Here is a 12,773-nt window from a genome sequence, read left to right as displayed (position 1 = left end):
GCATGGCCCGCCTAACCTACCTTGCTCTGCTCCAGCCTTGTCTGCAAACCCACCCCCAGCTGCAGCCCCAGCCTCAGCCACCTTAACCCTGTGCACATCCCCCCACCCTCCCCCAGGAGCCATGGTTTGGCTCCACGGGCAGGGGCGCAACCCAGAAAAGTTTGGGGACCACTACTCCAGATAGACGAAATAGGGCCCTCTCTCCTGGGAAGCCAGGACTCTGTGGAAGATTTGTGGGGGAGGCAGATAATCAGCCGAACATGCACTCCTGATGTGCTCCTGGGATGCACAAACAGGGGAGGAGGAGGAGCAGAGAGATGATTTTTGCACTGTTGCTGGCCCAGGTGAGATTGTGGTTGGGACCAAAAACAAAGACGTCTTTTTGCGGGGAAAGGGGGATTTCAATATGGATGGGAAAGGAAAATTCCTGCTTGACCATTTTCACTGAAGAAAAGTAAAAAGGTCCCCCAGTACCCCCCGCCAAACCTGCCCCCCCTCACTGTGGCTGGGGCTGAAAACTTTCCCACCAACATAGTCACTTAAGAAAAGAGCTATCCCCCAATTCCCCCGCCCCCATCTCTTGCCATTCCAGGTGCACATCCAGAGGCCGGAGACTCTCGTTACCCAGCTGTGAGCTTCCTCCTTCCTCAGCGACCACCCTCCACATCCAGCCAGCCCCCTCTCCCGGCTCCCCTGGCTGGGACACCAGGGCCCTGCTGCTGGGGTGTCGGTGGTGCTGCCTGATGCCCCACACAGCCCCCTGGAACAGTTACTGAGATGGGGTCCTGGAGGAGCTGATTCTCCTCTTGCCCCTGTGTAAATCAGGAGTAACTTCGCTGGGGTCTCTGGTGCCAGTTTCCCTCTCTCTCAACATGGTGTAAATCAGGAGTAAGTCCACTGGGGCCATTTCCCCTCTTGCTTGCCCAGTGTACATCAGGAATAACTCCACTGGGGTTTATCAGGCTGGTTCCCCTCTGCGCTCTTCCCGATGTATCAAAGGGAACGTGAGCTCAGCATCAGGCCCCTTGAGGGGGGCATTCACACTGCCCAGCCATCTGCTCCCAGTGGGATGCGACCTTTAGCAGTTCCAGAGGCTAGTTCTGCAGTGCCACCCCAGACAATCTCCACAGGCATGATGCAGATTTTCCCCTCTGCCCCCAGTACAAGGGCCAGCCTTAGGGAAAATGGTGTCCTGGGTGAACGTGGATTTTGGTGCTCCTGGTCCCTGCTGCCTCCCAACCCATCCCCCTGCTCCCACTGCCTCCCCAGGCTCACCACACATCTCCTCTGTTCTGCGTGGCCTCCCCACCCATCCCGCAATGCCCGCTGCCTCCCCAAGCTCCATACCCATCCTGCCTGGCTCCCACTGTCTCCCTGGCCTCCCCACCCATCCCTCCAACCCCCACTGCCTCTCCAGAATCCTCACACATCTCCCCTGCCCCCGTTGCCTCCCCACCCATCCTGCCTGGTCCCAACTGCCTCTCCGGGCTCCCCAAACATCTCCCCTGATTCCCGCTGCCTCTATGGGTTCCCCACCCATCCCCCCAGCCCCTGTTGCAACCCTGAGCTCCCCACCCATCTACCCTGGTCTCCGCTGCCTCCCTGGGCTTCCCACCCATCCCTCTGACCCTCGCTGCCTCCCTCTGCCATTTTCCTGAGCTCCCATACGCAGCCTGACGTCCCAGGTATGCCCCACTCCTTACCTCTTCACCACGGTGCCCCAGTACTTAATTTGTAAAGCCCGGCACCTCTGGGCTCCTGGCCAACAGCCGCCACTCTCCAGCCACCCCGCTCTGAAGGCAGCACCTACCATACCACCCGTCCATCTGTGCTGCTGCTGGCTGCGACGCTGCCTTCCCTGTTGGGCACCCAGCCAGCAGCCGCAGCTCTCTGGCCACCCAGCGGGTGCTGAATTTGTGCCGGGGCTAAGCCTTTCGTTACAAATTAAACTCTGTGGCACTCCCTGACCAAAACACCCTTGGCCATCGCCTACATCACCCACCCCTAAGGCCAACCCTGCCCAGCACATGCACTTTAACCCACATCAGGCGCCTGCCCCAGCCCGGCTAAGGTGGCCTGTCCCTTCAGTAGCCCACAGGGATGGGTCTGGGGTGAGGGGGAGGGCGTGTCCCTTGTCCTGCTCTTGAGCTCGGTCTCTCTTTGCATGGGAAGACTTGATTCTGCAATAAAATGATGATGATGCATTAGTGTTGTTGTTATTTCAGCAACATACCCTCCCCCCCCCCCCGCATCCATGATGGTAGCACAGTACACACACACCCTGTCGTGGCCCAGGGTCCAGCTGCGGTAGGTGCTGTATGTTATTTATTACATGCATTACGGTAGTTCAGTACACACACACACACACACCCTGTCGTGGCCCAGGGTCCCACTGCAGTAGACGCTGTATGTTATTTATTACGTGCATTATGGTAGAGCCTCAGCACCCCCGAGGTTGTGGCCGAGGTGGGGCTAGGAGCTGTACAGACACAGAACAAAAAGCCACTGCCCGGTGCCTGCCCCACGGCGCCAGCGAGCTCAGTCTCAGCTGAGCAGCCCCCGAGGATGCGAGAGACTGATCTGACTAACATGAAGGGGAAGGGAGTCCAGGAGAGCTGGCTGTATTTCAAGGAATCCCTGTTGAGGTTACAGGGACAAACCATCCCGATGAATCGAAAGAATAGTAAATATGGCAGGCGACCAGCTTGGCTAAACAGTGAAATCCTAGCGGATCTTAAACATAAAAAAGAAGCTTACAAGAAGTGGAAGGTTGGACATATGACCAGGGAAGAGTATAAAAATATTGCTTGGGCATGTAGGAAAGATATCAGGAGGGCCAAATCGCACCTGGAGCTGCAGCTAGCGAGAGATGTCAAAAGTAACAAGAAGGGTTTCTTCAGGTATGTGGGCAACAGGAAGAAAGCCAAGGAAAGTGTGGGCCCCTTACTGAATGAGGGAGGCAACCTAGTGACAGAGGATGTGGAAAAAGCTAATGTACTCAATGCTTTTTTTGCCTCTGTTTTCACTAACAAGGTCAGCTCCCAGACTGCTGCGCTGGGCATCACAAACTGGGGAAGAGATGGCCAGCCCTCTGTGGAGATAGAGGTGGTTAGGGACTATTTAGAAAAGCTGGACGTGCACAAGTCCATGGGGCCGGACGAGTTGCATCGGAGAGTGCTGAAGGAATTGGCGGCTGTGATTGCAGAGCCCTTGGCCATTATCTTTGAAAACTCATGGCGAACAGGGGAAGTCCCGGATGACTGGAAAAAGGCTAATGTAGTGCCCATCTTTAAAAAAGGGAAGAAGGAGGATCCTGGGAACTACAGGCCAGTCAGCCTCACCTCAGTCCCTGGAAAAATCATGGAGCAGGTCCTCAAGGAATCAATCCTGAAGCACTTAGAGGAGAGGAAAGTGATCAGGAACAGTCAGCATGGATTCACCAAGGGAAGGTCATGCCTGACTAATCTAATCGCCTTTTATGATGAGATTACTGGTTCTGTGGATGAAGGGAAAGCAGTGGATGTATTGTTTCTTGACTTTAGCAAAGCTTTTGACACGGTCTCCCACAGTATTCTTGTCAGCAAGTTAAGGAAGTATGGGCTGGATGAATGCACTATAAGGTGGGTAGAAAGCTGGCTAGATTGTCGGGCTCAATGGGTAGTGATCAATGGCTCCATGTCTAGTTGGCAGCCGGTGTCAAGTGGAGTGCCCCAGGGTTCGGTCCTGGGGCCGGTTTTGTTCAATATCTTCATAAATGATCTGGAGGATGGTGTGGATTGCACTCTCAGCAAATTTGCGGATGATACTAAACTGGGAGGAGTGGTAGATACGCTGGAGGGGAGGGATAGGATACAGAAGGACCTAGACAAATTGGAGGATTGGGCCAAAAGAAATCTGATGAGGTTCAATAAGGATAAGTGCAGGGTCCTGCACTTAGGATGGAAGAATCCAATGCACCGCTACAGACTAGGGACCGAATGGCTAGGCAGCAGTTCTGCGGAAAAGGACCTAGGGGTGACAGTGGACGAGAAGCTGGATATGAGTCAGCAGTGTGCCCTTGTTGCCAAGAAGGCCAATGGCATTTTGGGATGTATAAGTAGGGGCATAGTGAGCAGATCGAGGGACGTGATCGTTCCCCTCTATTCGACACTGGTGAGGCCTCATCTGGAGTACTGTGTCCAGTTTTGGGCCCCACACTACAAGAAGGATGTGGATAAATTGGAGAGAGTCCAGCGAAGGGCAACAAAAATGATTAGGGGTCTAGAGCACATGACTTATGAGGAGAGGCTGAGGGAGCTGGGATTGTTTAGTCTGCAGAAGAGAAGAATGAGGGGGGATTTGATAGCTGCTTTCAGCTACCTGAAAGGGGGTTCCAAAGAGGATGGCTCTAGACTGTTCTCAATGGTAGCAGATGACAGAACGAGGAGTAATGGTCTCAAGTTGCAATGGGGGAGGTTTAGATTGGATATTAGGAAAAACTTTTTCACTAAGAGGGTGGTGAAACACTGGAATGCGTTACCTAGGGAGGTGGTGGAATCTCCTTCCTTAGAGGTTTTTAAGGTCAGGCTTGACAAAGCCCTGGCTGGGATGATTTAACTGGGAATTGGTCCTGCTTCGAGCAGGGGGTTGGATTAGATGACCTTCTGGGGTCCCTTCCAACCCTGATATTCTATGATTCTATGATTCTATGATACAGAGCAGGGGTCTCCACACAACAGCGGCCTCCCTGCTGGTGAGTTCCTGGTGGGTGCTAGGACACGGGAGCATTTTAGGGAGGGTCTGACATGGTCTCTGTGTCCCCCCCACCCCATATGCCCACAGGCCAGGAATCAGACTTGCTGGCAGTGAAGGGCTTGGTCCTGTCGTCCTCCAACACCTCTTCCTGCCTGTGCACTGAGTCTGCCCCTCTTCCCTGTGTATTCAGTGTTAGAGGGGGTCTGTCATAAATATAAAGGGAAGGGTAAACCCTTTTAAAATCCCTCCTGGCCAGAGGAAAAATCCTCTCACCTCTAAAGGGTTAAGAAGCTAAAGGTAACCTCGCTGGCACCTGACCAAAATGACCAATGAGGAGACAAGAGACTTTCAAAAGCTGGGAGGAGGGAGAGAAACAAAGGGTCTCTGTCTGTCTGTCAGCTGCTTTTGCCGGGGACAGAACAGAAATGGAGTCTTAGAACTTTTAGTAAGTAATCTAGCTAGGTATGTGTTAGAATATGATTTCTTTAAATGGCTGAGAAAAGAACTCTGCTGAATAGAATGACTATTCCTGTCTGTGTGTCTTTTTTGTAACTTAAGGTTTTGCCTAGATGGATTCTCTATGTTTTGAATCTAATTACCCTGTAAGGTATCTACCATCCTGATTTTACAGAGGTGATTCCTTTGCTTCTATTAAAAGTCTTCTTGTAAGAAAACTGAATGCTTTTTCATTGTTCTAAGATCCAAGGGTTTGGGTCTGTGGTCACCTATGCAAATTGGTGAGGATTTTTACCAAACCTTCCCCAGGAAGTGGGGTGCAAGGGTTGGGAGGATTTTGGGGGGAAAGACGTGTCCAAACTATGTTTCCCAGTAAACCCAGTTAAAGTTTGGTGGTGGAAGTGGAAATTCCAAGGGCAAAGGGTAAAATTAATTTGTACCTTGGGGAAGTTTTAACCTAAGCTGGTAAAAGTAAGCTTAGGAGGTTTTCAGCAGGTCCCCACATCTGTACCCTAGAGTTCAGAGTGGGGAACGAACCTTGACAGGGTCAAAGGCCAGCTGGCTAAACACTTCTTCGTTCCTTTTGGGAGTTTCAAAAGGAAACATGGCAGCTTTGGAGCAGTTCAGGCTTACTGGATCTCTGTAATCTACTTGGATGTAATTATCGTCTAATCTAATTAGATGCGTTGCATCCGAGAGTGCTAAAGGAGTTGATGGATCCAGGGGTTGTGATCACAGAGCCATTGGCCATTATCTTTGAAAACTCATGGGGATCGGGGGAAGTCCCGGACGACGGGAAAAAGGCTAATGTAGTGCCCATCTTTTAAAAAGGGAAGGAGGAGGATCCTGGGAACTACAGGCCAGTCAGCCTCACCTCAGTCCCCGGAAAAATCATGGAGCAGGTCCTCAAGGAATCAATTCTGAAGCACTTAGAGGAGAGGAAAGTGATCAGGAACAGTCAGCATGGATTCACCAAGGGCAAGTAATGCGTGACTAATCTAATTGCCTTTTATGAGGAGATAACTGGCTCTGTGGATGAGGGGAAAGCGGTGGACGTGTTGTTCCTTGACTTTAGCAAAGCTTTTGACACCGTCTCCCACAGTATTCTTGCCAGCAAGTTAAAGAAGTATGGGCTGGATGAGTGGACTATAAGGTGCATAGAAAGTTGGTTAGATTGTCAGTCTCAACGGGTCGTGATGAATGGCTCCATGTCTAGTTGGCAGCCGGTATCAACTGGAGTGCCCCAAGGGTTGGTTCTCGGGCCGGTTTTCTTCAATATCTTCATTAATGATCTGGAGGATGGTGTGGATTGCACCCTCAGCAAGTTTGCAGAGAACACTAAACTGGGAGGAGAGGTAGATACACTGGAGGGTAGGGATAGGATAAAGAGGGACCTAGACAAATTAGAGGATTGGGCCAAAAGAAATCTCATGAAGTTCCACAAGGACAAGTGCGGAATCCTGCACTTAGGACAGAAGAACCCCAAGCACCGCTACAGACTAGGGACCGAATGGCTCGGTTGCAGTTGTGCAGAAAAGGACCTAGGGGTTACAGTGGACAAGAAGCTGGATATGAGTCAACAGTGTGCCCTTGTTGCCAAGAAGGCCAATGGCCTTTTGGGATGTATAAGTAGGGACATTGCCAGCAGATCGAGGGACGTGATCGTTCCCCTCTATTCGACATTGGTGAGGCCTCATCTGGAGTACTGTGTCCAGTTTTGGGCCCCACACTACAAGAAGGATGTGGAAAAATTGGAAAGGGTCCAGCGGAGGGCAACGAAAATGATTAGGCGGCTGGTACACCTGACTTATGAGGAGAGGCTGAGGGAACTGGGGATTGTTTAGTCTGCGGAAGAGAAGCGTGAGGGGGGATTTGATAGCTGCTTTCAACTGCCTGAAGGGGGGTCCAAAGAGGATGGAGCTCGGCTGGTCTCATTGGTAGCTGATGACAGAACAAGGAGTAATGGTCTCAAGTTGCAGTGCGGGAGGTTTAGGTTGGATATTAGGAAACACTACTTCAGGAGGAGGGTGGTGAAGCACTGGAATGCGTTACCTAGGGAGGTGGTGGAATCTCCTTCCTTAGAGGTGTTTAAGGTCAGGCTTGACAAAGTCCTAGCTGGGATGATTTAGTTGGGGTTGGTCCTGCTTTGAGCAGGGGGTTGGACTAGATAACTCCTGAGGTTGATCTATCTCTCTATCTAATCACCCCCACCCCTGCAGCCAGGTCCTTCCTTGTTCCTGGGGCTTGCCCACTGAATACCCGGTACACTACTCACTTTGCCCTTTGCTATGGCATTCTGGTTGTTTTTCCTGTCCTATCTCTGAAACATCCTTGAGGGAGCTCACAGACTGTGAGCTAAGGGACAAAGGTTCGTTCTGGGCCGCTGATATTTCCCGAGTCTTGTTCTCTCTGTTCAGTTCCTGTGTGGCTGTGAGCAGGTGAGGGCCGGCTTCGCTACGCACCAGAACTTGGCCCTGCCCATGCCGTCCCTCGGAACCGTGCCTAGGAACCTCTGAACCGACAGCTGGCCGCAGCTGCGTTTGCTTCTCCGGACCACAGCAAAGTGTTCTGCAGGGAAGGATGAGGAAATTTACTGTCCTTCTCCTCCTCTTCCACTTTGCCTGCTCAGGCATCACAGCAGGTGAGTGGGGCTCAGTCCCGGTGGGGGGGGGGTTCAGTGAGCGGCTGGCCTCTGCTGGGCCGCCTGAAGTTCGTTTGGCTTCTAATTTGAGGATGGGGAGGGGGGGTCCCACTGAATCCTCCAGAGGCTCCCTCTTGGGGTGGGGATGCTGCTGGGGGGTCTTCCCAATGCTTCATGGCCCCCTCGGTGTCTCCCCATGCAAGTGCCTTTCCTGGATCTGGGTGTGCCCCGCTGTTCCCCAGCGGCCAGTCCCAGATCTCAGCCCATGACAAGCTCTCCCCATCCTCTGCTGGCACAAAGGCAGTTCCCACTGCGGGTCTGCACAAAGTGCCCTGGTCTCCCCACCCCACCGCCCATCATGATCCAGTTGCTAGTTCCCCCCTCCCACCCCATCCACCAGTGGTTTCCTAGATTCGTACCTTCTGAGCCAGATAGGACCAATGCTATCATGTGGTCTGACCCCCTGAAGTGCCCAGGCTGGGGACCTGCCCCCACCCCGACAAGTCATTCCTGGAGCAGAACCAGGAGAGAAACAGCCAACCCTGATTTAACAAGTGTCACTGGTGGAGAACACACCACGACCCTGGGAAATTGTTCCAAGGGTTAATGACTCTCACCATTAAAAATTGACACCTCTTTCCAGTCTGGATTTGTCTGGCTTCAACTCCCAGCCCTCGGTTGGGGTTAGACCTGCCTCTGCTAGATTGGAGAGCCCGTTGTAAAATATTTGTTCCCCACATAGGTACTGACAGGCTGTGATCAAGTTACCCCTTCACCTTCTCTTTGTTAAGCTAAAAAGATCGAGCTCCCTGAGTCTAGCATGGACTGCACCCTCAGGAACTTTGCAGAGAACAGTAAACTGGGAGGAGAGGTAGATACACTGGAGGGTAGGGATAGGAATCAGAGGGACCTAGACAAATTAGAGGATTGGGCCAAAAGGAATCTGATGAGGTTCAACAAGGACAAGTGCAGAGTCCTGCCCTTAGGACAGGAGAATCCCATGCACGGTTACAGTCTAGGGACCGAATGGCTCGGTTGCAGTTGTGCAGAAAAGGACCTAGGGGTTACAGTGGACAAGAAGCTGGGTATGAGTCAACAGTGTGCCCTTGTTGCCAAGAAGGCCAATGGCCTTTTGGGATGTATAAGTAGGGGCATTGCCAGCAGATTGAGGGACGTGATCGTTCCCCTCTATTCGACGTTGGTGAGGCCTCATCTGGAGTACTGTGTCCAGTTTTGGGCCCCACACTACAAGAAGGATGTGGAAAAATTGGAAAGAGTCCAGTGGAGGGCAACAAAAATGATTAGGCGGCTGGTACACCTGACTTATGAGGAGAGGCTGAGGGAACTGGGGATTGTTTAGTCTTCAGAAGAGAAGAATGAGGGGGGATTTGATAGCTGCTTTCAACTACCTGAAGCGGGGTTCCAAAGAGGATGGATCTAGACTGTTCTCAGTGGTAGCAGATGACAGGACAAGGAGTAATGGTCTCAAGTTGCCGTGGGGGAGGTCTAGGTTGGATATTAGGAAAAACTTTTTCATTAGGAGGGTGGTGAAACACTGGAATGCGTTTCCTAGGGAGGTGGTGGAATCTCTTTCCTTAGAATTTTTTAAGGCCCGGGTTGACAAAGCCCTGGCTGGGATGATTTAGTTGGGGTTGGTCCTGCTTTGAGCAGGGGGTTGGACTCTCACTAGGTGACCTCCTGAGGTCCCTTCCAACCCTTATATTCTATTCTATGATTCTATGAGTCTCTCACTTGAAGGCAGGGTTTCTAATCCTTTTTGTGGCTCTTCTCTGGCCTCTCTCCAATTTAATCACAGACCTGCTGGAACTGTGGGCACCAGAATGGGACACGGGATCCCAGTGGTGGTTGCACCCTGGCCAAATACAGATACAAAATCATCTCTCTGCTCCTAGAGGTGATTCCCCTGTTTACAGAGCCCAGGATTGCATTAGCCTTTTTGGCCACAGTGTCGTGCTGGGAGCTCACGTTTGGCTGATTACCTGCTATGACCCCCAAATCTTTTTCGGAGTCACTGCTCCCCACGACAGGGAGTCCCCCATCCTCTGTATCTTGCCTACTTTCTTTGTTCCTAGATGTGCACATTTACATTTAGCCCCCTTAAAACACATTTCGTTGGCTTGCGCCAACTTTACCAGGAGATCTAGATTGCCCTGTATGAGTGCCCTGTCCTCTTCATTATTGACCACTCCCCCAAGTTTTGCGTCATCTGCAAATTTTATCAGTGGTGATTTATGTTTCCTTCCAGGTCATAGATAATAATGTTAAATAGAGGAGGGCCAAGAACCAGTCCCTGAGGGTCTGCACTAGAAAAACACCGGTTTGCTGATCATTCCTCATTTACAGTTGCATTTTGAGATTTATCAGTTAGCCAGTTTTGGATCCATTCAATGTGTGCCCTGTTCATTTTATATGGTTCTAGGTTTTACATCAAAATGTCATGCAGGACCAAGTCAAACCCACGTCTAAGTCCATTGGGTCACCACTATGGCCTTGAGCAACCCAATTTGTAATCTCATAAAAAAAAAGAAACCAGGCTAGTCTGACAGGGTCTATTTTCCATAAACCCGCTAGACTCACTGCATCATAGAAACACAGGGCTGGAAGAGAGCCCAAGAGGTCATCCAGTCCAGCCCCCTGCACTGAGGCAGGACCAAGTAAACCTAGACTGTCCCTGATGGGTGTTTGTCCAACCTGTTCTTAAAACCCACCAGCGACGGGACCCCCAGGCCTCCCGTGGTGCTTGTTCCAGAACTGAGCTCCCTGAGAGTGAGAAAGCGTCTCCTAAAACCGAACCGAACTTTGCTCTGCTCCCGATTAGCCCCGTTGCACCTTGTCCTGCCTTCAGTGGCCACAGAGAACAATCGATCCCTGTCCTCTTTAGAAAATATCTGGAGCCTGTTCTCAGGTCTCTCCCCTCCCTCACTCTTCTTTTCTAAAGGCTCCACAGGCCCACATGTTTGTTTGTTTTTTCACCTTTCCTCTTAAGCTGAGTTTTTCTTAAATTCTTAGATAGGCTAATTTGGCCTGTCACAGGGGCTTTGCCTCGGGGCCAGGACTGCCAGCCCCACCCTTCGCCAGGCTAATGATCAACCCGCTCATTAGGCAGCAAAGGCAGAGCATGGCTTGGAGTCCGGCCAATGGGAGTGAATGTGGCAATGCACCCATGGAGGAGGGGCACTCCAGGAAATGTAACTGAGCTCCTTTTCTTGGCATCAGTCTTCCTGGGACAGAGAACAACCAGGGGATGCTGATGGAAAGGGCGTTGACGTCCCTGAACCTGTGAAAATCTCCAGTTGAAACTGGGTTTTGATGGCAAATAGGGTTTTTACCAAAACTTTTTTTGGTGTGTGACAAGTGTCTCTTTCATAATGCCAGAGTGGCCATATTGGGTCAGACCAAAAGTCCATTTTGCCCAGTATCCTGTCTTCCGACAGGTTCCTGTACCAGAGCTTCAGGGGGAATGAACAGAACAGGGCAGTTTTGGAGAGATCCAGCTGTCTTCCACTCCTGGCTTCTTGCAGTCAGAGGTTTATGATCACCTTGAGCATGAGATTGCTTCCCCATCCATCTTGGCTAGTGTGGTCCTGTCCTCCTTGGACTTATCCAGTTCTCCTCTGAACCCAGTCAGACAAGACGAGGAGTTGAAGCAGAGTGGATTGGCGTTGGAGCAGAGAGCAGTTTGGAGGAGTTGAAGCAGAGTGGATTCGTTTTGGAGCAGAGAGCAGTTTGGAGGAGTTGAAGTGGAGAGGATTGGTGCTGGAGCAGAGAGCCGTTTGGAGGAGTTGTGTAACAGAGTGTGGGGGAGTCCAGGCCCTGCACCCCTCTTCCTGGGATTCACTGAGACTGTCAGCTAGCCAGTAAAACAGAAGGTTTATTGGACAACAGGAACACAGTCCAAAACAGAGGTTGTGGGTACAACCAGGACCCCTCAGTCAAGTCCTTCTGGGGGAGCAGGGAGCTTAGACCCCAGCCCTGGGGTTCCCTGAGTTCCTCCACCCAGGACCAAACTGAAACTAAACCCCCCCAGCAGGCTCCCTTCTCAGCCTGTCTTCACATTCCTGGGCAGAGGTGTCACCTCCCCCTCCCGCTCCTGGCTCAGGTTACAGGCTCTCAGGTCTCCCATCCCCAGGGCACATTCCCAGGTCAACACTCCCCCCTCCCTGCTGCATCACATCGTCACAAGTTGAAGCAGAGTGGATTGGCGTTGGAGCAGAGAGCAGTTTGGAGGAGTTGAAGCAGAGTGGATTGGTGTTGGAGCAGAGGGCAGTTTGGAGGACTTGAGGCAGAGTGGGTTGTCATTGGAGCAGAGAGCAGTTTGGAGGAGTTGAAGCAGAGCGGATTGGTGTTGGAGCAGAGAGCAGTTTGGAGGGAAGCAGAGGAGAGTTGGGAGAAGTGCTGTGGTGGGCTAAGAAGACCAAGACTCTAGGTAAACGGAGACCTGGTTTGTGCAGAGGGAGGGCAGGAAGCCCCACAAGCTGAAGGGCAGGAGAGGGAAGCAGTCCAGGGGAAGGAACCGCTAGTTCTAGTGGTTACCACTATCCCTATGGCTCCTGGGCTGGGACCCAGAGTAGAGGGTGGGCCCAGGTCCCTCCCTCTCCACTCCCCTCCTCTAGGACACTAGTGGGGCAGTTAATACCCCAGTTCAGGGGAAGAAACAGTGCCCTGAACCCCCACCCAAGAAGAGAAAGTGCGAGACCCATCATAGTACTGCCGGCAATTTGCCACAGTTGATAAATGCAAAGTAATGCCCACTGGAAAATATAATCCCAACTATTTGTATAAAATGATGGGGTCTAAATTAGCTGTTACCACTCAAGAAAGAGATCTTTGGAGTCACTGTGGATAGTTCAGTGAAAATATCCACTCAATGTGCAGCGGCCATCAAAAAAGAGAACAGAATGCTGGAACCTTAAGGAAATGG

This window comes from Chelonia mydas, chromosome 28 (assembly GCF_015237465.2).
Source record: "Chelonia mydas isolate rCheMyd1 chromosome 28, rCheMyd1.pri.v2, whole genome shotgun sequence".
Classification (NCBI taxonomy): Eukaryota; Metazoa; Chordata; order Testudines; family Cheloniidae; genus Chelonia; species Chelonia mydas.
This window is presented reverse-complemented; position numbering follows the sequence as displayed.